Consider the following 24283-nt stretch of genomic DNA (forward strand, 5'->3'; position numbering starts at 1 on the left):
TAAGGAGGAAACTATGTGGGCCGTTCCTGTCAGGAGACACCAAGGTGTTGCTGAGGTGAACTTGCCTGTCTTTGCCTATGGAAGACAAGTTGATTACTTAGTGTATCTCCAGTCATATTCGGTGCCATAGGACTATGTACATTTTACATGATTGCATTCAATTCCGTGGTAGGGAGATTGGTAAGTGGTTGTCTCTTGCCAACTGTAACTTGATCCAGAGGACATTAACCCCTGGCAATGCCAATCCTGCTAAGAAACACTGTCATAGGATCTTTCCTGAGCATCAATTTTTCCTGCTTGGGTGAGGAGTTTGTAGTTGGCACCCTGAATGGTCTTCAGAGACACATCCCCAGGAAAAACAACTTCAGATAGGCATCCTATTCATTTGTTTTTGGGGACCTTTGACTCAAGCACTGTGTGCATCTGGTTTCCTAAAGTCCAGAGGAGAACCAAAGACCAGTGCAATGCATGTTCATCATGGTCTGACCCTGATGGTGTTTCTTTTCTCTACATTCAGGTTGCCGCGGGACAAACAGAATATGGTATGTACTTTGGAATCAGTCCCCTGCTGATGAAATAATCTATGTGGTCAGGAAGTTGGGATATTCCTCCTGGCATCAGTCTGGAGAGCTACCCTGACTCCAGGTTCCCTGTAGGACAGAGGCTTGAGGGTGTGGGGAAAAGACAGATTGCCCAGGAGAAAACCTGTGTCCATGTATACAGTGTGACAAAGACAATGTATTCACTGTGTGTGTGTGTGTGTATTGCTGAGTCAGAAACTGAGAGACAGGGAAGGAGACAGGGAAACACACTAAGAGAATGAGACACACACACATTCATTAGAGAGACAGAGAGAGAGACACAGAGGGAGGAGAGACAGCGAGAGATGTGTCTTGCCCCAGGAGATATGTGCCACTGACACTGCACAATAACCAATGTCTACATTCTGAAAAAAACCCTCCTACTGCACATTTCAATGATTATTGCTGAGTGTGGCTCAGCAGTAACCTTCTGTCCATGCAGGTAAGGAAATCCGCCGTATGCTCTGCCCATGTTCCTATCAAGGATAAGTCCCTGAGCTTTCTTGAGCAGTACTAACAATGTCCTGATGTGTGTACTGTGTCCTTCTAGGTGTCCCTGTGGAGGAAAAGATGTGGGCTTTTCCTGTAAGGACGCACCAGACTGTTGGTGAGGTGAGCTGGCCTGTCTTCCCTTGAGGAACACAATTACTTTCTTAGTGTCTTTCCAATCAACTTCTGTTGTAAATTTGACATTATACATGGTAGATGATATTGTTACTTTCCTTGGCGGGGAGAGTGGTGAGTGCTTGTCTCTTGCCAACTGTTATTGGTGAGGGGGACATTTACCAGTGGCAGTGCCAAACCTGGTGATAAATAGTGTGTTAGGATTAATTTTATCAGAAGCAATTTTCCCTGCTTGGGTGAAGAATTTTAGAGTCTCTATACTAAGTGAACTTGAGAGACACATCCCCCAGAATATATAACTTCTGACAGGCATCCTATTCGTTTGCTTTTGTGGCCTTTGACTCAACCACTGTGTTCCCTATTGGATCCTAATATCACCAAGATCTAAAGAGTGGTGCAATCAGTGTGCCTCACCTTCTTACCCTTATGCTGTTTTCTTTTCTATAGTTTCCTGTGGTCTCTGGAACCATGGAGAATGGTAGGTATTCAGGAATCAATCATTTGCTGTCTTTAGTCAGGGGAGTGCTTCTGATTTGGGGTTTCCATTGAAAGGAGGATCACAGACGTAGTCACAAAGCGATTTGTCGAAGGGTAAACCATGTTCATGTGTTTACAGGCACTCGTGTGGCATTCAGGTAGTGAGTTTCTGTGCGTGGAGACTGGGTGAGTCTCTTTGTGAACTGACAAGTGTGTGAAGTGAGCATGTATGTGCTTGTATGTGGTCTCTGTGTGAGAAGTTTATGTTCCTCTAGATTAACATGTCCCTAAAGAGCACAGTTGCTGGTGTGAACTTTGCCATTCATAAGAAAAATCCCATCACCGAGCTTCATGATGTGTGTCTGTATGTCAAAGGATATAAATACGGACAATTTAAATATAGTTAGTATATTATACACCAAATATAGCTTGTTTAGGCTGAAAAAAGTCCTATTAATAGCCAGGAAAACATTCACAGGATTCTGAACGGGAAATATGTTTTCAGAATCCATAGGATTCTGTGAATCAAGACTTCAGTTCAAGGTAGACCTCAACTCTGAGGAGGCTGTTTCATTGCCTTCAGGGCACTTGGATCGATCCTGATTAAGGAGAAGGAGCCCTAATGGTATCTAATTGGACTCTGAGGAAAGGAAGCTTATGGAAGTGATGAATTATGGAGGGGTTGGCACGGGCTGTGGGGATGGGGGCTGGACGGGGAGACGAGGCCCTTTAACCCCCAATTCCTAGCACTTTCTCTCACGCCTCTACTTTCTGAGGCAGACCCTGAATTTCTAGGCTGAGGTTGTCATCAGTAATAATTTCAGTCCTTGCTCCTGATCCTCCTTGTGTGGGGCACCCGCCAGTGCTGAGACTAGAGTGATCACAGAGTCCGTGCTCCATCATACTTCAGCAGTAAAGGGATAACTGCCCCAGGGTTACTGCCTTCCTGCCCCTCCTATCCTTTCTAAAAAGGAGATTCAAGGAGCCTGAGAAGGAATCCTCCCCCTCTTAGCTGGACGGCTGGGGCAGGTGGCCCCTGGTGCAGGCATATGCCACACCCAGTTCTGGAGGGCATCTGAGAAGAGGATCCTCCAGCTTCTAGAAATCCTTTCTCTCAAGCTCTTAGTGTCCCAGGGGTGTGGAAGATAATGCCTGCTGTGTGTGGTCAAATGCAGGAATGAAACCAGCAGCCAGGCTCTAAGGATCCTTGCTCCTTCAAATACTTCAGCCTGAAAGGGTGAGAGCACGGTCCAGGGTCGTGGACTAGATGTTAAGCGGGAAATATTGAGGGGTTGCAGAGGGAAGACACGAAGGACATCCAGGCTATGTGAGGGTGGGAGGGGACACCACGGTGGCAGGATTATTTGAATCAGTGTAGCATCAGCACCTGGGCCCAGCCTTGTCCTCACCGAGGATGACATTTGGGCTCCTTCTGGGTGGGATGAGGCAGGACGAGCCGCCATGCCGGGTGAGGGTACCGTATGGACATCTTCCTAAAAGCCTGGGGAGAGGGGCGTCCTTCCTGTGCCAGCCTCTTCTCCACCTACCAGACACTTTCATTGGTGGACACTGGGGAGGAGCAGACAATGGAGTCAGGTCTCCTGTTCTCCCACCTGGGACACGCCAGCAGGGATGGAACCAGGGTCAGGCCAGACACAAGTACGTTTCCAGGCCTGATCCACCTGGCCAGGAGGGACCAGTTTTCACTTTTCACCTGCTTCTGGCCATCACCTGACAGCCAGTCCTTGTCTACACACTATTGGCCAAGGGTTGTCTGGCTGGAAACACATTCATACAAAAGGGATCTCATCCCATGTGACCAGGGCAGCTGTAGAACATTCTAGTTGCAGAGGAGGTGAGAGGGGCACAGGCTCCAGTGCACAGGGAGCTCAGCAAAGTGGTGGGGGCTGATCCCAGAGTGGAGGTGGTCCTTGCTGTGCTCTTTCCTGGCCCGAGGACATCGGTGTGAGAGTTTGTCTGAAAGGTATGGGAACTGACAGGTCCAAATACTGTCTCTGACCTTCCTTCCACTCACGGGCACAGGAGCCATAGCTCTGGATGGTCACTGCAAGGGCACCGACAGCCTCTCTGTCATTGCTCGTCCCCCAGGGGCTCAGCCCTAGGCAGCCCATGTTTGGCCCCAATAAGCGCCTGCTGTTCACAGCCTTGGGCTGGGAACTAGTTTAGGGGCAGAAAGGTCCCTCCTCAGCTCACCCAGGCCTGTTGGGCCCCACACTATGCTAGCTGTCTGCCCAGGCACTGGTCCAGATCAGAATGAGAAGGGTGGGCTCCTGAAGACAGTGAGGTACTCCCCCTCTGCCCCGCCGCTCTGATTACACCCAGCATGAGTGTGGGGGTGTCATGCTCTTCACTCTGTTTATAATGTGCCCCTGCTGGGATTCCCCTAAGACCTGGGTGTTGACCTTCCATTCTAAGTGTCCCCAGGGCCTCACGCAGTGGCTGCCACATACGCATGAGCCCAGGGAGAACCTACCAAGGAATGGTCAGCTCAGGCCAGCAAGCTCCTCTGCAGAAACCTCCAGGACTGGGAGGTCACGTCTTCCTCATGTGTACATCCTAAAGCTGTGCTATCCAGGGCAGCAGCCACTTGCCACATAGCCATTAGCCGCCCTAGCCACGTTTCTGGTGCCCGGCAGACGCATGTTTACAACGCAGAACATTTCCACCCTCACAGAGGGTTCTTCTGGGCAGCTGCTCTGAGCCGGGCACAGGGTCTGCTCGTGGAACCCGCCAAACCCTATGTCTGTCTGTAACAGTTGGAATGTCAGGTTGCGCAGGTGGCACCTTCTTGCGAGGGTGAGAGCTATCGTGATCCACTGCAGCTGGGGAAGTACCAGATGAAGGGGGATCCTTTCTCTTGCTTGAAGGTTTGCAACTGTGGTCAATGCCTTGTGGAAGGGCTCTGCCTTTGCCAAGCCCAGGGAAGGTCTGAGGACCCAGAGGAAGGGCAAGTGATGCCGGCTGAGCCAGCATGGCCTCACAGGGAGTTGCAGGAATGGTGGAGCCCCTGTCTCTAATAACCTGCTTGCTCATGCTTGTGTCTCTAAAGATTGGGTGTTGGAGAGCCTGTCTGACTCTGGAACCGATGATGAATAGTCGTCAGATAGGGAACTGCACTCAGGTAGGAATCAATGGGAGAGGGTTTCTGGGAACAGCTGGCTTACACCTGCTGCTTTGTAGACTTAGAATGGGAGGTATGAAATCAGAAAGACAAAGCAAGGATGTGCGAAGCCTTGTTTTGTTCTTTTAATATAATAGTAGCGTCTTTTAATAGAATAGATGTGTTCTCCCTCTGGGCTTTAAATGTACTCTGTCTGTAACCATCTTTTTAAAGTTTTTTTTTAAACCAAGTTGGTTAACATATAGTGTAATAATGGTTTCAGTAATAGAATTTAGTGACTTATCACTTCCATAGAACACCCAGTGGTCATCCGCACCAAGTGCCCTCCCTAATGCTCATCACCTATTTAGTACATCCCTCTACCCAACACCCTTCCAACAACCCTCAGTGTGTGAAGAGTTAATCAGTCACTTATGGACTGTCTTCATCTCTGTTTTTACCTTATTTTTCCTTCCATTCTCCTATGTTCATCTGTTTTGTTAGATTCCACACATGAGTGAAATCATATGATATTTGTCTTTCTCTGACTGACTTAATTTGCTTACCATAACACATTCTAGTTGCATCCACGTTGTTGCAAAAGGCAAGATTTCATTCTTTTGGATCATGGAATAATATTCTATTCTATGTAGAGAGATAGATAGATAGATAGATAGATAGATAGATATAGATATAGATATAAAAATAGGTATCTATATATAGACAGATATATATATATATCTATATATTCCTTATCCGTTCATCAGTCACTGGACACCTTGGCTCCTTCCATAATTTGGCTATTATTGACAGTGCCATTATAAACACTGGGGTGCATGTGCCCCTTTGAGTCAGCACTCCCGTATCCTTTGGATAAATATCTAATCATGCAATTGCTAGGACGTAGGGTAGCTCTCTTTGTAATTTTTTTGCAGACCTCCATACTATTTTCCGGAGTGGCTGCACTAGTTTGCATTCCCACCAACAGGCAAAAGTGTTCCCCCTTCTCCGCATCCTCGCCAACATCTATTGTTACCTGCGTTGTTAATTTGAGCCATGCTGACGGTGTGAGGTGGTATCTCATTCTGCTTTTGATTTGTATTGCCCTGATGATGACTGCTGTTGAGCCTCTTTTCATGTGTCTGTTAGCCATCTGGTTGTCTTCTTGGGAAAAATGTCTGTTCATGTCTTTTGACCATTTCTTCCCTGAATTCCTTGTTTTTTGGGTGTTGAGTCTGCTAGTTCTTTACAGATGTTGGAAACTAACCCTTTATCTGATATGTCCTTTGCAAATACCTTCTCTGATTCCACCAGTTTTGTTGGTTGTTTCCGTTGCCGTGCAGAAGCTTTTTTTCATCTTGATGAGGTCCCAAGAGTTTTGTTTTTGTTTGTTTGTTTTGTTTTTGTTGTTGGCTTTTGTTTCCTTTCTCTCCTGAAACATGTCTATCAAGATGTTGCTGTGGCTGAGGTCAAGAGGTTGTTGCCTGTTTTCTCCTCTAGGATTGTGATGGTTTTCTGTCTCACATGTAGCTCTTTCATCCATTTTGAGTTCATTTTTGTGTATAGTAGGTAAGCGGTCCCATTGCATTCTTCTGCATGTCACTATCCTGTTTTCCCAATACCATTTGCTGAAGAGACTGTCTTTTTCCATTGGATATTCTTTCCTCTTTTGTCAAAGATGACTTGGCTATACACTTGTGAGTCCATTTCTGGGTTCTCTATTCTGTTCCATTCATGTATGTCTCTGTGTTCGTGCCAGTACCATCCTCTCTTAGTGATTATAGCTTTGTAACATAGCTTGAGGTCTGGAATTGTGATGCTTCCATGTTTGGTTTTCTTTTTCAACATCACTTGAACTATTCGGGGTCTTCTCTGGTTCCATACATATTTTAGAATTGTTTGTTCTAGCTCTGTGGAGAATGCTAATGTTACTTGATAGGGACTGCATTGAGGCTGTAGATTGCTTTGGGGAGTATCAACATTTGAACAGTATTTTTTCTTCCAATCCATGAGCGTGGAATGCCATTCCAATTCTTTGTGTCTTCTTCAATTTCTTCATCAGCTCTCAATACTTTTTAGCGTACAGATCTTTTACCTCCTTGGATACATTTCTTCCTATGTATCTTATGGTTTGGGATGCAATTGTTAATGGGATAGATTCCTTAATTTCTCTTCCTTCTGCTTCATTATTGGTGTATAGAATGCAATTGATTTCTGTACATTGGTTTCATATCCTGTGACTTTGCTGAATTCATGTAACGGTTCTAGCAGTTGTTTGGTGGAGTCTTTTCTTTTTTAAAGATGAAATTCATTGTCAAATTGGTTTCCATACAACACCCAGTGCTCATCCCGAAAGGTGCCCTCCTCAAAGCCCATCACCCACTTTCCCCTCCCTCCCACCCTCCATCAACTCTCAGTTTATCCTCAGTTTTAAAGGGTCTCTTATGGTTTGACTCCCTCCCTCTCTAACTTTTTTTTCCTTCCCCTCCCCCATAGTCTTCTGTTAAGTTTCTCAGGATCCACATAAGAGTAAAACATATGGTATCTGTCTTTCTCTGGATAACTTATTTCACTTAGCGTAACACTCTCCAGTTCCATCCACGTTGCTACAAAAGGTCATATTTCATTCTTTCTCATTGCCAAGTAGTATTCCACTGTGTATATAAACCACAGTTTCTTTATCCATTCACCAGTTGATGGACATTTAGGCTCTTTCCATAATTTGGCTATTGTTGAAAGTGCTGCTAGAAACATCGGGGTACAAGTGCCCCTATGCATCAGCACTCCTGTATCCCTTGGGTAATTCCTAGCAGTGTTCTTCCTGGGTCATAGGGTAGATCTATCTTTACGTTTTTGAGGAACCTCCACACTGTTTTCCAGAGTGGCTGCACCAGTGTGCATTCCCACCAACAGTGCAAGAGGATTCCCATTTCCCCGCATCCTGTCCAGCATTCTATAGAGGTCTCTGGATGTGTTCACTTTAGCCACTCTGACTGTCGTGAGGTGGTATCTCAGTGTGGTTTTGATTTGTATTTCCCTGATGAGGAGTGGTGGCATTGAGTATCTTTTCATGTGCCTGTTGGCCATCTGGATGTCTTCTTTGGAAAAGTGTCTATTCACGTCTTCTGCCCACTTCTTCGCTGGAGAATGTGTTTGTTGGGTGTGGAGTTTGGGGAGTTCTGTATGGATTTTGGAAACTAGCCCTTTGTCTGATATGTCATTTGCAAATATCTTTTCCTATTCCATCGGTTGCTTTTTAGTTTTGTTGACTGTTTCCTTTGCAGTGTAGAAGCTTTTCATCTTGATGAGGCCCCAATAGTTCATTTGTGCTTTTAATTCCCTTGCCTTTGGAGATGTGTCAAGGAAGAAATTGCTGCAGCTGACTTCAGAGCGGTTTTTTCCTGCTTACTCCTCTAGGGTGTTGACGGTTTCCTGTCTCACATTCAGGTCCTTTATCCATTCTGAGTTTATTTTTGTGAATGGTGTAAGACAGTTCTCTAGTTTCATTCTTCTGCATGTCGCTGTCCAGTTCTCCCAGCACCATTTGTTAAAGAGACTGTCTTTTTTCCATTGGATATTCTTTCCTGCTTTGTCAAAGATGAGTTGGCCATACACTTGTGGGTCCAATTCTGGAGTCTCTATCCTATTCCATCGGTCTATGTGTCTGTTTTCGTGCCAATACCATACTGTCTTGATGATTACAGTTTTGTAGTAGAGACTAAAGTCTGGGATTGTGATGCCTCCCGCTTCGGTGTTCTTCTTCAATATTACTTTGGCTATTCGGGGTCTTTTGTGGTTCCATACAAATTTTAGGATTGCTTGTTCTAGCTTGGAGAAGAATGCTGGTGCAATTTTGATTGGAATTGCTTTGAATATGTAGATTGCTTTGGGTAGTATTGACATTTTAACAACTTTATTCTTCCAATCCATCAGCATGGAATGTTTTTCCATTTCTTTGTATCGTCTTCAATTTCCTTCATAAGCATTCTATAGTTTTCAGCATACAGATCTTTGACATCTTTGGTTAGGTTAATTCCTAGGAATTTTATGATTCTTGGTGCCATTGTGAAAGAAATCAGTCACTTTATTTGTCTTTCTGTTGCTTCATTATTAGTGTATAACAATGCAACTGATTTCTGTACATTAATTTTCTATCCTGCGACTTGGCTGAATTCATGTGTCAGTTCTAGCAGGCTTTTGGTGGAGTCTGTTGGGTTTTCCATGTAGAATATCATGTCATCTGCAAAAAGTGAAAGCTTGACTTCATCTTTGCCAATTTGGATGCCATTGATTTCCTTTTGTTGTCTGATTGCTGATGCTAGCACTTCCAACACTATGTTAAACGACAGTGGTGAGAGTGGACATCCCTGTGGTGTTCCCGATCTCAGGGGGAAAGCTCTCAGTTTTTCCCCATCGAGGATGATATTAGCTGTCAGCTTTTCATAAATAGCTTTTAGGATGTTTAAGTATGTTCCTTCTGTCCCAACTTTCTCAAGGTTTTTCTTTATTAAGAAAGCATGCTGGTCTTGTCAAATGCTTTTTCTGCGTCGATTGACAGGACCATATGGTTCGTATCTTTTCTTTTATTAATGTGATGTATCCCATTGATTCATTTGCAAATGTTGAACCAGCCCTGCAGCCCAGGAACGAATCCCACTTGATCATGGTGAATAATTCTTTTTGTACGCTGTTGAATTCGATTTGCTAGTATCCTGTTGAGAATTTTTGCATCCATATGCATCAGGGATATTGGCCTGTAGTTCTCTTTGTTTGCTGCGTCTCTGTCTGGTTTGGGAATCAAAGTGATGCTGGCTTCATAGAATGAGTCTGGAAGCTTTCCTTCCCCTTTCTATATTTTGGGACAGCTTGAGAAGGATAGATATTATCTCTGCTTTAAATGGCTGATAGAATTCCCCAAAGGAAGCCATCTGGTCCTGGACTCTTATTTGTTGGGAGATTTTTGATAACTGATCCAATTTCTTCGCTGGTTATGGGTCTGTTCAAGTTTTCTATTTCTTCCTGTTTGAGTTTTGGAAGTGTGTGGGTGCTGAGGAATTTGTCCATTTCTTCCGGGTTGTCCCGTTTGTTGGCCTATAATTTTTCATAGTATTCCCTGATAATTGCTTGTATTTCAGAAGGATTGGTTGCTGATCGCTTAGATTCCACCCACATCTGCCTAATTTACCCCAATAACCACCAGAAGCCTAGCAGAACAGACTCTCCGGAGCCAAGCATAGACGAGAGGCCCACGGAAGAGGGTAGGAAGGGTGGAGAGGCGGTGCGCGCTACACGTATTGGCGGGAGGGAGCCAGAGCGGTGGAGGGGCAGCCAGCACACCCGGCAAGGAGGAGCCCCTGAGTCTGGCTTGCAAAAGCGGAGGGGCCGGATGGAGTGTGTTCTGACAGCCAGTGGGACTTAACATCTGGAATGTTATAAGTCAATTGCTATGCTCGGAGAGCGGGAGGGAGAGTTGTTGAGCCCCGGACAACAGAGCTCAGCTTGGCGGGGAACAAAGGCGCCCGAAGCGCCATCTCCCTCGCCCACCCCCCAGCCAAAATCCCAAAGGGAGCCAGTTCCCGTCACGGAACTTGCTTGCACCCGCAAACACCCAATGCTGTGCTTATGCGGATCCATCCCTCCGACAGGTCTGCCTCCCTCCCGTTGCCACTAGGCCCCTCCAAAGCGGACCACCGAAGGCAAAGCGAGCTGAGCCTGCACCTCCCGCCCCTGTGCACCTTGCAGACCCACCCCGGCTAATACGCCAGATCCCATCGAAGCAGCACCACAAGCCTGGCAGTGTGCAAGTAGCCCAGACAGAGGCCACACCACTCCACAGTGAGTCCTGCTCCTGGGAGAGGGGGAGATAAGGTACAGGCCAGTCTGACTGTGGCCTCAGCGGTGGGCTGGGGGCAGACATCAGGTCTGACTGCGGCCCCGCCCACCAACTCAAGTTACTCCAGACAGCACAGAGGAAGAGCCCTGCAGTTCCGCGCCACTCCAGGGACTATCCAAAATGACGAAACGGAGGAATTCTCCTCAAAAGAAACTCCAGGAAGTAGCGACAGCTTACGAACTGATCAAACACGATGTAAGCAATAGAGCAGAAAATGAATGCAAAATAATAGCCATAAAATTAATTGCTGGGCTTGACAAAAGTATAGAGGCCAGCAGAGAATCTATTACTACAGAGATCAAGGGACTAAGAAACAGTCAGGAGGAGCTAAAAAATGCTATAAGTGAGCTGCAAAATAAAATGGAGGTGACTACAGCTCGGATTGAAGAGGCAGAGGAGAGAATAGGTGAATTAGAAGATAAAATTATGGAAAAAGAAGAAGCTGAGAAAAAGAGAGATAAAGAAACATGGCCACTTTGAAATGGTCTTACCGCTCTGCTTCTTTGAAGAATTCTTACTTCTTTCATAATTCTTCCTGAGAAGGACACGAAGTTGGGGTCAAATTTCAAATCCCAAAGTTGGAGTTCCTTTTGTGCACTCTTATTTCTGAAAGTTAAAATTTCCACAAATCAATCCAAATGAAATAAGCAGAGGCAATGATCCACTTATAAAATTCTCCTCTAGGGGCGCCTGGGTGGCGCAGTCGGTTAAGCGTCCGACTTCAGCCAGGTCACGATCTCGCGGTCCGGGAGTTCGAGCCCCGCGTCGGGCTCTGGGCTGATGGCTCAGAGCCTGGAGCCTGTTTCCGATTCTGTGTCTCCCTCTCTCTCTGCCCCTCCCCAGTTCATGCTCTGTCTCTCTCTGTCCCAAAAATAAATAAAAAACGTTGAAAACAAAATTTAAAAAAATAATAATAAAATAAAATAAAATAAAATTCTCCTCTAATCTAACGATGTCTTCTATCGTCCTCTGTGCTGACATGGTACCCTGAAATCATGATGTCTTCGCTCTGACATTTGCCTAGGGTCTTAGGATCTTTCTATATCATTCTCCCCCTCCAGACTTCCCCTAACTTTGCACTGACAGAAAAAAACAGAGTTGTTTCCTCCAAGATATCGTTTTCGTCCCAACTGTCACATTTTAGTTGGAGCATCTGAGATGCCAGGGGTTCTACGCAGTCTCCGCTTCAGGACACACACACACACACACACACACACACACACACACAGAAAAATAACACTTACTTTTGTACAATAGTCATGAATCTTCGTAACTCATGCTGCCTTTTTTTCTGGATCCAACCTTGTATGCATAGCCATGTCTCTCTTCACTCTGTAGTCTTTATGCATTTCATCTGTTAGACCTTTACAGAAAAAAAGTTTAGAAAAGATATAGCTAAAGAAGCAAGAATAGTGTAAACTCTCTCGTGTAAACGAGAGAAGCCTTGACCACTGCACCTGCAAGAGGAAGAACCAGCAGAGAGAAGGCAGCTCTGGGCCATATGGAGTATTATGAAAAGCCGGTACTTCTACATCCTAACACCTGGGGCTCACAAGGGGTGGACTTCTCTGAAGACTGCATAAATCTGTAGTACCTGTCAGGTAGCATAGCTCAGGAACCAGCATTATAGGCTCATGGGGCGTGTCCTGTTGGCTCTTTGCCTATCAACTCGTGCCAAGAAGGTAGTTTGTCTTCATGTGATAAATCGTCTAATTATCCCCAAACCCACTGCTCTGTGATGCCAGCATGTGTGAATTTACTACAACCTATATATATTTGAACTTCTATGTGCTAGTCATGGTATCAGACAGAAGAGGTATTTACAAGGAGCAAAACCAACATTGTCATGCCCTGGTAGAACTCTGTCTACAGAGAGGGGAGAGATTCATAAAATAACCACTCAAATACAGAATTCCGAATTGGGATAGACGCTATGAAATGCAAGAGCACAACAGAACAGGGGGACCCCACAGAGGTCTGAGGTTGCAGGTTGGTGTGGGGGTGGGGCGGATGTACTCTGGATACCCAGCACGGTTCTTCTCAGTCAAGGACATTTGAGGTCAATTTGGAGAATGAACAAGCAAATATCAGCCTGGTATCTCCATCTACCACCTCCATCAGAGCCTAAGTCAACCCCAAAGTCCCTAATCTTCTCACACCGACTCCCCCATTGTAGTAAATAACTCTGGGCATCCACTCACTTCCTACCTCTCCCACCCTAATCCTGGTCACCATTATCATTGACCTAAAGTGACTTAGCCACCTCCTCACTGATGTCTCTGCCTCCCTTTTTACCCACATACAGCCCGTTCCTTGTAATTAGACACATATCTGTAAAATAAAACGTATCACTTCATCCATCTGTATAACATCTGACAATATCTCATTTGTCTCAGTGGACAGAACTTTATACAACGTGGCCCCCACTTCATCCTCTGATTTCATACCCTACAACCCAAGGATGTCCTCCCCACAACCATGTGCACTTCTTCACAGAATAATCTAGCCTTGTTTGGGATCTGGATACATCTCGCCCATCTGGAAAGTGGGTCTTTTCTCTTATCCCTCATTTGCACACAGCTTGCTCCTTTCAGACCTTCACATACCAGCTTCTCAGAGCTTTCCATGACCACCTACTCTGAACCACCAGACACCGTCCATAATACCTCTCAGTGTTCATTATGTGGATATATCCCTCATAACCCTTAGAACAGTCTTGTCTGCCGTATCTCTTCCTGCTGTAAGGATGCAAGTTCCTTAAGAACAGACAACTCAGTAGTCTTACCAATGTATACCCAAGATGTGTAATGGGCACTCATTAAGTGCTTTTTTGGACTGAATGAACAAGAACTAAGTATGAAGCACAAGTGAGGATAATGTAATAGCACCATCCCCTTGAAGGGATGCCAGAAGGCTGTGTAGCCTTAGTGGTTCCAAGTAACCATGGTTTGGATTCCAGTATAAAAATACAAGCTGTTTTTTTTAAAAAATATTTATAAGTTCTTTCCATTTGCTACAGATATCTGTAATTCCTTTCTCTCATCTGCCAAAGCTAGAAAACTAATCTCGTCAACTAGCGTATCTTTGTGCACCAAGCTAAGTTTACTTAGGTTTTTCTGAACAGAGATTGAGGAATCCATGAGTTCTGCGATTCCACACACAGCTGACATGGTTCCAGGTGGTAATTAGTCATTTGTTTCTTCTTTTCAAACCAAATTCTATAGGGCTCAAACTTCTATATAAGGAAAGTGTTCACATATGAAGTCTTGCCATATTTTCTACCCAATGTTCCATCAACATGTTTCAAACTACCATAGCCTCCTCTTAGGCCCACGGGAGAGGCCATATTGGAGCCATTCTAATCATGTGACATTACCCTATATATGAGGCACTCGAATGCATGGATAATAGATCTGTCAAGTTACAATACCACTAAGGAGAAATTTTATAATAGATTATATATATGTTATAGGTTAATAGATGACGTTATTAGAATCTAACATACAGGACTCTATATTGCACATGTATTTTTATGAGACGTATATTTGACTACATAATAAGAACAAAATGAGATTTAAATACATTGAAAGACAGGAGATTTCCTACCTCCTTCTGGTAGTCTACAAAGGTGATTTCCTCACCACCTGATTTCTTAAACGTACTTCTGGGAGTCTCCTCCCAATTAATAGTATCCACTCGATAGGTTCTATTGTTATACCTGTGGAATGGTCACAACACCTAGTATTATTCCCAACATATTTATGGCATGAGATCATGTAAGAAGTGAGAAGCTTTAAATCCTACAAGAAATTTCAGGATATATCCACTTTAGTAAATTCATATGACATATAATTCACCTATGTAAGGCTACAATCCAATGGTTTCAGTATATTCACAGAGTTGTAAATCCTATACATTTGCCTACCCACCCTATTTCACATGAATTGAATGATACAGTATGTGACCTTTCCTGACAGCCTTCTTCCACTTCGTGTACTACTTTTCAAGGTTTATCTATGCTGTAGCATGATTGGTATTTCATTCCTTTTTGTTGCCAAATGACACACTATTTTATGGATATACATTTTTATTTTTCCATTTGTCAGCTGATGAACATTTGAGTTGTTAACACCTTTGAGCTATTATGAAAAATGAGATTATGGACATTCATGTATCAATTCTGGTAGGCATTGGTGTTCATTTCTCTTGGGTATAAAACTAGGAATAAATTGCTGACTCATATGGTGACACTATATTTAGCATATTGAGAAGGGCCATCCTGTTTTCCAAAGAGACCACACCATTTTTACTTCTACCAGCAGTATTTGACGGGTGGTTCCAACTTTTTCACATCCTTGCTAACACTTAATCTCTGCCTTTTCAAATTTAGCCATCATACTATGAAGGGGTATTTCACTGTGGTTTGACTTTGCATTTCCCTGATGGCCAATAATATTGAGTATCTTTTCATGTGATTATTGGCCATTTGTATATTTTCTTTGGAAGCCTGTCTATTCAGATCCTTTGCCCATTTTTTGAAAGTTGGGTTAAAGAAATAAGTGAAAGTTAGGTTCTCTTTTCATTATTGACTTGTAAACATTTCTTACATATGGAGAAGCAAGTTGTTCCGGAGATATGTGATTTCAAACGTTCTCTCATTCTGTTCCTTTTTTTTTCTTTCTTTTTCTTAACTTTAAATTTTTTGTAACGTTTATTTATTGTTGAGACAGAGAGAGACAGAGCATGAACAGGGGAGGGGCAGAGAGAGAGGAAGACACAGAATCTGAAGCAGGCTCCAGGCTCCTAGCCATCAGCCCAGAGCCCAACGCGGACTGCGACATCGTGACCTGAGTTGAAGTCGGACGCTTAACCGACTGAGCCACCCAGGCGCCCCCCCCCCCTTTTTTTTTTTACTTCAAAGAAAGAAAGTTTTCAATTTGGTGAAGTCCAATTTATGTTTTCCTTCTGTCATCCCTTCTCTGTTGGCATTTTATTTTATAAGGTTTTCTCTAAGCCAAAGTCAAGAAAATTTACTCCTAGATTTCCTTCTAGGAATTTTATAGAGTTTTAACGCTTACCTTTAGGTCTATTTTTAGTTAATTTGGGGGATAAATTGGAGTTAATTTTGTATCTTCTGTGAGGAATGGCCAGGTGGATATCCAGTGGTCCCAGCAATATTTGAGGAAACGAGTATTCCTTCCCCAAGAAAGCGGTCTTGAAACTCTTGCTGAAAAAAAAATCAATGGACTATAAATGTGAGGGTTAACTCCAGAATTCCCAATTCTATTCCATTGATTTTTAGGTCTATCGTCATACCAGTATCCCACTGTCCTGATTCCGAGAGCTTTGTCGTAAATTTTGAAATTGGGAAGCAAGAATAAAGTCGAGGACTCCTAAGATGATGCTGGCCAAGCAGCTTTACATCCACGCTCTTCAGCTTAAAATGTCTGGTCTAGAAGAAGATTAAAAGTAAAACACTTCCGTCAAGTGGACATTTGCGAATGGATGATAATTAAGCCCTGATTTTTAAAAATAGTTAGACACAAAGCAAGAGAAATGAAATTTGGAAGGAGCATATTCTGTTACATGTGAGAGCAGGTTCAGAGCAGGTGACTGGATCAACATCAGGAATCACAAGAGCAGCAAAATCTACAACTGAATCTTATCTCTCTCTCATGCTGTAGAGCCAGATGAGGAAAGCGTGGATGGATTCTCACCATTCCCATGCTATTTCTGCCTCTGACCTTTATGTTTATTGATTCGAAAACTGTAGGACCATCTCTTATGGGGGGAAAAGGTTCTCAAAGAGATTGGATAGGTTTGTAAAAAGCAGACTCACAGGACACCTGTGTGGCGCAGTTGGTCAAGTGTCCGACTTCAGCTCAGGTCATGATCTCATGGTTCGTGGGTTCGAGCCCCACATCAGACTCTGTGCTGACAGTGCAGAGCCTGGAGCCTGCTTCAGATTCTGTGTCTCCCTCTCTGTCTCTGTCTCTGTCTCTCTCTCTGCCCCTCCCCCACACTCTCTCTGCTTCTCTCAAAAAAAAGAATAAACATTAAAAAAGTTAATGAACACAGATGTAAAAACAATTGATCCAACTAATTCTTTAAAATTTCCATAGCATCTTTCCTTTGGGATTTGTTATCAACATGCATTATTAGATCAAGCAGTTTGCATTCGGAGCAGTTTGTGGTTCACATCAGCACAGAGGGTAATGCTGGTTTCATACTCAAGAATAGAAGCACTATATCCAGGCCAGATTACCAGCCTGCAAACAGAAGACATTAGACGTAAGGGTCAAAGTCCAAGCTCTGAACAAGGAAGCAAGCGTCCCAGGGTTGGAACTTGGGGTCTAAAATTGGTGCTTAGGAGTCAAGCAGTTTCAATTTCTTATTTCCAGTAAGAACTGATCTTTTGAAGGACCTTTCCAATAGAGATTTACCTGATGGGCTAGTTATAACTCTTACACTCTCTTTGTTAAACCATATTGTTACCACCCACAGGCTCACACACCTATAGCCACACACATGCGTATGTATGTATGTATGTGAGAATATATAGGATATAGGTGTATAAAGTATAAACATATACACAATATATATACATACATACATACATACATACATGTAGCTATAATTACTATGATTGAAAGTATTTAAGAGAAATTTATTATCCAAATTTGAGAAGATTTAGACTTCTTATGAGGTTTATATAACTACCGAATACCTCAAGGTTTATGCTTATCATTCTAGGACTGTAAGAGTGAATCTTTTCACTTCGTTTCAAATTTACATGAAATTCTAACTGAATCGTTCATGGCCAGTGGGTACCACTGAAAAGACCATCACTTATAAATCCTACTGCTTCAAATGAGAGTCACTTTCTCAAATGCTTCTATGGTCAGGTCTGTAGAATGTGAAGCTTTCCACTGTGTACTTACGATTGAGGAACTCCGTGGCCTCATTCTCGTTGTAATAGTTGCGACCAACTTGCTTCAAATCCATCATCTTCAAAATTCTAGAAATTGGAAGAATGGATTTCGTGCCAACCGCAGTGAATATTATTAAGATTTACTAACAAACACGGAGATACACTGGGGCGAAGAAATCGATCAGTGACTTTGTTTTACAAACGATTAACAGGAAGTGCCTGATACAACAAGGAAATGACATTGTAAGGTAGATATTAAGGCCCCTTGAACCTCCATTTTTCCCTCCTTTACATAATCTACAACAAAGGGTCATGGGAAGGTCATCAGAAGGTCCTTCATCCCCAGAAATGAACTGAAACCTCTTTTGCAGACTACGTGCCTCTAATTTTCGTTTTCACTATTTGTGCATCACCGTAAGTGTAGACCACCAAACAAATGTAGGGGTGCCTGCGCCAGACTTTGGCTCAGGGCATGATCTTGCACTGAGGGCTCAAGCCCCGCACTGGGCTCTGTGCTGACAGCTCGGAGCCTGGATCCTGCTTCAGATTTTGTGTCTCCCTCTCTCTGCCCCTCCCCTGCTTGTGCTCTTTCTCTCTCTCTTACAAAAATAAAAAAACATTAAGAAAAGAAAACAAATGCACATTTACTCCAGGAGAAAGAGGCATCGCTGTGCACAGTTGACATCTGCCCCTCCCTCGACAGGGAGCAGGCATGGGATGTGGGGGTAGGCAGGAAGAACAATGTCAACAATAAGCCACAGAACTCAAGCACATCTAGGTGAGGTTCCAGTGCCGATGCATCTCAAAGATCGCTTGCCCTCCCAGAACATGAGGAGACCTCGAGAACACAAATTCTAGGACCAAACAGCTATGTACAGTGCCACTGACACACTAACATACAACCAAATCTCAAGCAAATGAAATCTCACAAACACACTTGCTAGAGAGAGTGTTGTAATAACGTAAGCAGTCCAGTGAGGTGGGTTTGAGTCACTGAAGAATTCAGTGATGACCTTCACAATCTTGTTGCCCCACCGGCTGACCAGTTCTGTTTTCTGAGGTAAAGAAACAACAAAAAGGTCTAGTGCTCCTTCCAAGGAGAGGACGCTCATTACTGGACCACAAATCAACAGGTCACTTGGGTGTCTGGCAGGAGCAATCTTAACCCCCAGAGACACAGGCAGGTAGAATATACGATTTAGAAGACCCAAATGAGGGTCTGAGTTGAATATTTACAATGACTTTTTTTTTAACTTAAGCTACTGTAAATTATGCACTTGCTAACTAAATACAGGAGTTTATTGAAGTGGGGTGTCTGGGTGGCTCAGTCGGTGAAATGTCTGACTTCAGCTCCGATCATGATCTCACATTTTATGGGCTCTAGCCCTATATCGGGCTTTGTGCTGACAGCTCAGAGCCTGGCGCCAGCTTCAGATTCTGTGTCTCCCTCTCTCTCTGCCCCTCCCCTGCTCACACTCTGCCTCTCTCTCTCTCTCTCTCTCTCTCTCTCTCTCTCAAAAATAAACGTTTAAAAAAATAGTTTTTAAAGTTTATTGAAGAGGGTCGGCTGGGTGGCTCAGTCAGTTAAGCCTCGGACTCTTGATTTCAGCTCAGGTTATGATCTCACGGTTCAGGGGTTTGAGCCCCACTTCAGGCTCTGTGCTGTGTCAAACCTGCTTAAGATTCTTTCTCTCTGCCCCTCCCCCAATTGCTCACTCTCAAAAATATTAAATTAAGGAAAAGAAATGGAATATTAAGTCCTTCCAGTTCTGTGTGTGTATGCGTGTGTGTGTGTGTGAAGATTTGGAACAAGAAATAAAAACTTTTTCAATACTTCGTTAGCATTTGAGCCCTATTTGCCATTGGAAAGGTAAAAAATATATATTTTGTTCTTAAATTCATTTTAACCACAAAAATGAGGCATGAGGGAACATCAGTGATAGCCAAACACGGCATGTGGGTTTTGTTACAAATCCTATGGGCAAGAGATCGAGAGGTGTCCATGAACCATTGTATGAAAAAGGTATATTTGCTATAATACAGGGAGAATGTGAGAGAAAGAAAGAACAAAGGTCAAGAAAATGTCCACTAACAGGAGTGCCTGCATGGCTCAGTTGGTTAAGTGCCCAACTCTTGACTTCAGCACAGGTCATGATCTTGTGGTTTGTGGGTTCAAGCCCTGTAGCCCTGCACAATCAGTGCAGAGCCTGCTTGGGATTCTCTCGCCCTTGCTCTCTGCTCCTCCCCTACATGTGCTTTCTCTCTCTCAAAATAAGTCAATAAACTTAAAGAAAATGTCCAATCACATTACTTACCCTGCTTTTGTAGTTTATGAGGCAGTAATAAAGAGTTCCCATCTAATGTGGGACACTCTCCAATTACATGTTTATGCTGGCAGAGCAAATCTGTACGAACTTTTCCATCTTCAACCTCTGGCATGTAATCAATGTTGTACTTATACGTGAGGAGTTGAGGGCGAGAGGTCACTCGGAAATGGTTGGTGAATAGCTTCACCACTCTACCTTGCATTCCTGCAAAAACCGAGGCACATGTCAATAATGAAACAAGTTGACCAATCGCTCCCAAAACAATGGAGACACCACAATCTTGAGAGCTTAAGGTAGGTCAAACCAAGACATGAACAAGTAACGTACACTTATACACACCTGATGCCCAGACTATGTACCGGCCTTTTAGAGGAATCCTCACACAAACATACATTTAGAGTTGAAACAGGAGATTAAAATATTAAAATAACAGTAACAAGAGATCAAAAGAAAACCTCTTGTAACACAAAGCTTCCAAAAGGGGAGGGCGAGTGGGGAGCCACTGTTTGTAATAGTGTTTAGCATTCAAAAAAAAAAAAAAGGCTCAGCACAACCAAAGAACTGGGTCATTTGATTTTAGTTGCTATAAAAGGAAAAGAAAACTGGCAAGTACATCCAGGTCCCTAAAATAGGTCTCTATTTCTGCAAAGGTGGAGGTTATTACAACATGAGAGGGTGGGAAGGTACCTCTACTCACAGTGATGGGGTGAAGCTCTAAGATTCTCAAACACAAAGGAACCTCAGAACAAGATCAACACGAACAATTCCCTAACGCTAGGTTGTTAAAGGCCACCACACCTGTCGTGGAGTCTTTCACATGTTCCAAGTACTGTCGGGTATTCACCACCTGGTCTTGAAAAATGGCTCCAAGAACCCTTTTCCCCTTCAGCGACAGTGCCTGCAATCCAGCCCCCCGCTGAAGTTCCTCTGCACAGAAACAAATGCAAAAACCATGAATTTTATAGGATAAAAAACAAATGGAAACGTAAACAAAGGACAATGTTAAGTACAACTTAAGTTGAGGTGGTTGGAGGTAGAAAAGAGGGTTGTCAAAGGATCCAAACAACAGTAGTTCGGTAATGGATCACCAGAGAAGGTGAATGTTACCCAGAAGCCTTTCTCAACAAGACCCCATTCCGTGTCAGCGGCTACCCGAGCACCACATTCATTGCTGCTATGGCGTTTGCCTCCTTTCATCCGGTATTTGTTCAGAGGGCAAGCTTCTTCTAATCAGAAACTTTGTCCTTTCTCTACCTTCTTTATAGGCTAATCACCTGGTACCAGAGTGCCCTCTAGTGGGCATCAGAAAATGCTGACTAAATAAACAGTCCTTTCAAAAAAAAATGCATGAGAGGTGTTTGAGTGGCCTCAGTGGATGAAGCTGAGGACTCTTGGTTGCAGCTCAGGTCATTATTTCACAGTTCCTGAATTCGAGCCCTGCATCAGAGCTCTGTGTTGACAGCATGGAGTCTGCTTGGGATTCTCTCTCTGCCCCTCCCCTGCTCTTGCTCTCTCGGTCTCTCTACATCAACAAACTGAAAAAAAAATTATCAAAAGCCAGTTTCATGATTTTTTTTTTAAAACAACTGATCGATTTTTTTTAACAGCAACTGGGAAAGGCTCTCATGTTATTTTTATCACACTGTAATATTCATCTAATTGAACTATTTTACAAGGTGACTATTTGAGCACAGTGCAAGGCAGCCTTTCACAGATTATGAAAGAAACCTCCGTAAATGGGTAATACAGTCCATGCCTTGGGTTGCACAAACTGGTTTTCTTCAAAATGTTACTTCTGGAAGCTATTATCCCTAGCTTATGATGCTCTTAAACAAACACAGTCTGAATTTCCATAATAGAAAATCATTTCATTTTACACATAAGTTTTTAAATGATTTTTATCAAACTCTCAACTAATTCCTGACACACCCAGCAATCAAATTTATCATATTCAAACTTCAGTGAAAGAAAACACCAAGCATCATTCACTAGTACTTGCTACATACGGTGTACTTACATAAAATATTAAAAACCCCTGAGATGTAAAAATAGGTGTCTTAATATTGTATATTCATGTTTATCATGTCGTCTTAGGGGTCTGGATTTTGTCTCAGTTTATTATAAAAGTATCTACAACAGAGGATACCAAAAGCAGAGGAAACAGGAGCAAAATAGACAAGTGGGAATTCAACCTAAAAACTTTCTGCACAGCAAATGAATCAATCAACAGAATGAAAGGCAACTTACGGAATGGGAGAAAGTATTTGCAAACCATGTATAAGGGGTTAATTAAAAAAATATAAGGAACTCCTGTTACTCAATAGCCAAAAAACCTAATAACCCATTTTTTGTTAATGGGGAAAGGACCTGAATCGGCATCTCTCCAAAGAGGACATGTAAATGGCAAACAGACATATGAATGTAGAACCAAGCAAAGTACAGAAAACTGGGTATTACCAGAAGGTGGGATGTGAGGGGGCTGGTTGAATTCATGGGGGACAAAGCAGACCCTCAGGGAGAAGTTGCCGCTGAATCAAAGACCGGAAAGAGGAGACTGAGTTACAAGGTTATACGAGCCACAGGTAGAGGAAAGAGCAAATCTTCTAATGTAGAAACGTGCAAGAAAGAACAAGGTGGCCGATGTGACTGCTGCAAGGTGAGCACGAGGTAGAGAAGCTTAGGTCAGAAAGGTAGTGGGAGAGAGGCCATTTTTTTCAATGTTTATTTCTGAGAGAGAGAGAGAGGGAGGGAGGGAGAGAGAACAAGCAGGGGAGGGGGAGAGGGAGAGGGGGAGGGAGAGGGAGAGGGGGAGGGAGAGGGGGAGAGAGAGAGAGAGAGAAAGACAGAGGATCCAAAGCGGGCTCTGCACCGTCACACTTGGGGCTCAAACCTACAAACCGTGAGATCGTGACTTGAGCTGAAGTCAGGGCTTAATGGAATGAGCCACCGGTGCACCCCAGGAGGGAAGCCATCTCAAAGAATGCGCCTCTGACTGGGAAAATGGGAACCTTTACAGGATGTCGGGCAGAGGAACTGCATGGACCGATTTATATGGTTCTGTGTGCTGGGAAACAGGCAGAAGGAAACCCAGGGTGGAAGCAAGACTAGTTTGGAGACCACTTGCCAGGTGCAGCAAGGGATGCTGGTGGCTTGGGCCAGAGGGTAGGAACAGAGGTGGTGACACATTGTCAGATGCCAGATACCTTTTGGAAAATTGGGAGACGACAGTGTTTCCTGGATGCTGGTGTGCAGGAAAAGTTTGGGCTCGCGACAGGAATCTAGGGCGGATGCAAAGACTTTCGCCTGAGCACATGGAAGAATGGAGCTTCTTCAAACGACAAGTCTGGGAGGGAGAATCAGGAGCTCAGAGATGTCTGTGGGGTGTTAGCTGCCTGTTTTGAAGTCACTTTCCAAGAGGGGTCATTGGCTACGGCCAAGCTCTTTAGAAACCTTTCCATCCACTCGGGTGGAAGGGAAGTCTATTCGCAGATGAGAAAACGCATGAGAAGGAAGTAGTAGGAGAAGAAGATAAAGCATCTTTTGCACCAAGGAGACTGAACAGGCTGTGGAGGCTCCAGGCGGGGGAGGTGCGGCGGCTCCCTGCAGCGGGGCGCGTTGAGAGGGCGCCCGACCTTGCCCGCGGCCTCGGGCTCGGGTCCTGGCCCGACCTGACATTGCTGCCCAGAAGGGGACAGACCCTGGAAGGGGGCACAGTTATGTTCGACTTCTCTAGGTAGTTGTCTGGTCACCTCTTACAAACCAGGACTTTGAAGAAGGCTTCAGGTTGCTAACTACACGTGTTTTCCAATCACGCCCCAAACACCGCTAACTGCCAAGTTGTCAGAGGAGGATCCTGTGGTAACAGGGAACCTGGTAAGACATTCTTGGAGATGTGCAGAAAATTATTGACTAGGATTCTTTCCCCCCACACCAAGTCACAGGTCACTGTGGGTTACCCTGCTTGCTTGTAGGAGTCCGGTGTGCATGGAGTTCACACCTACCGCCTATCCCCATGGTGCGCCTGCGAGCACGCACGCGCACACACACACACACACACACACACACACCCCACACCCACAGGCACATACACCCAGGGCTACCGCCACCCGAACGGGTCACCCACCCGACTCCGCTGACACAACTCACCTTCGTTCCTGCCTCCTGAAGCATTAGTCTGATCTGTGGGGTTTTAGTTGCCTTCTTTCATGCCCTGTAGCCTAGGGTTCCTCTTCCAGCCCCGCAGCGCCTGAGCACTGACGTCCGCGGGGTCAGAGGGGCAAAGCTCCTCTCTGAAAGGGCCAGCCTTTCCCGGGACTGGCCCTGTACCTG

The 24283-nt window shown here is 44.2% G+C and overlaps 2 long non-coding RNA genes across 3 annotated transcripts; one reads left to right on the forward strand and one right to left on the reverse strand.

The window, feature by feature from the left end:
* Nucleotides 1-1181: 1181 nt before the first annotated feature.
* LOC125159783 (uncharacterized) lies at nucleotides 1182-10570 on the forward strand. 2 transcript variants are annotated; one of them, XR_007149920.1, is made up of 5 exons: nucleotides 1182-1193; nucleotides 1653-1683; nucleotides 4753-4824; nucleotides 9939-10061; nucleotides 10449-10570. It is a non-coding gene; the product is annotated as an uncharacterized LOC125159783 (long non-coding RNA). The 2 variants fall into 2 exon arrangements; XR_007149919.1 differs by lacking the exon at nucleotides 1182-1193 and having other exon boundaries at nucleotides 1640-1683.
* A 1392-nt stretch (nucleotides 10571-11962) lies between these two features.
* Nucleotides 11963-20155, reverse strand: LOC125159784 (uncharacterized). The gene is made up of 6 exons (XR_007149921.1): nucleotides 19943-20155; nucleotides 17638-17714; nucleotides 16013-16148; nucleotides 15775-15923; nucleotides 14303-14414; nucleotides 11963-12059 (listed from the first exon to the last, which is right to left on the reverse strand). It is a non-coding gene; the product is annotated as an uncharacterized LOC125159784 (long non-coding RNA).
* Nucleotides 20156-24283: the final 4128 nt, after the last annotated feature.

Source organism: Prionailurus viverrinus, unplaced genomic scaffold (genome assembly GCF_022837055.1).
Source record: "Prionailurus viverrinus isolate Anna unplaced genomic scaffold, UM_Priviv_1.0 scaffold_61, whole genome shotgun sequence".
Lineage (NCBI taxonomy): Eukaryota > Metazoa > Chordata > Mammalia > Carnivora > Felidae > Prionailurus > Prionailurus viverrinus.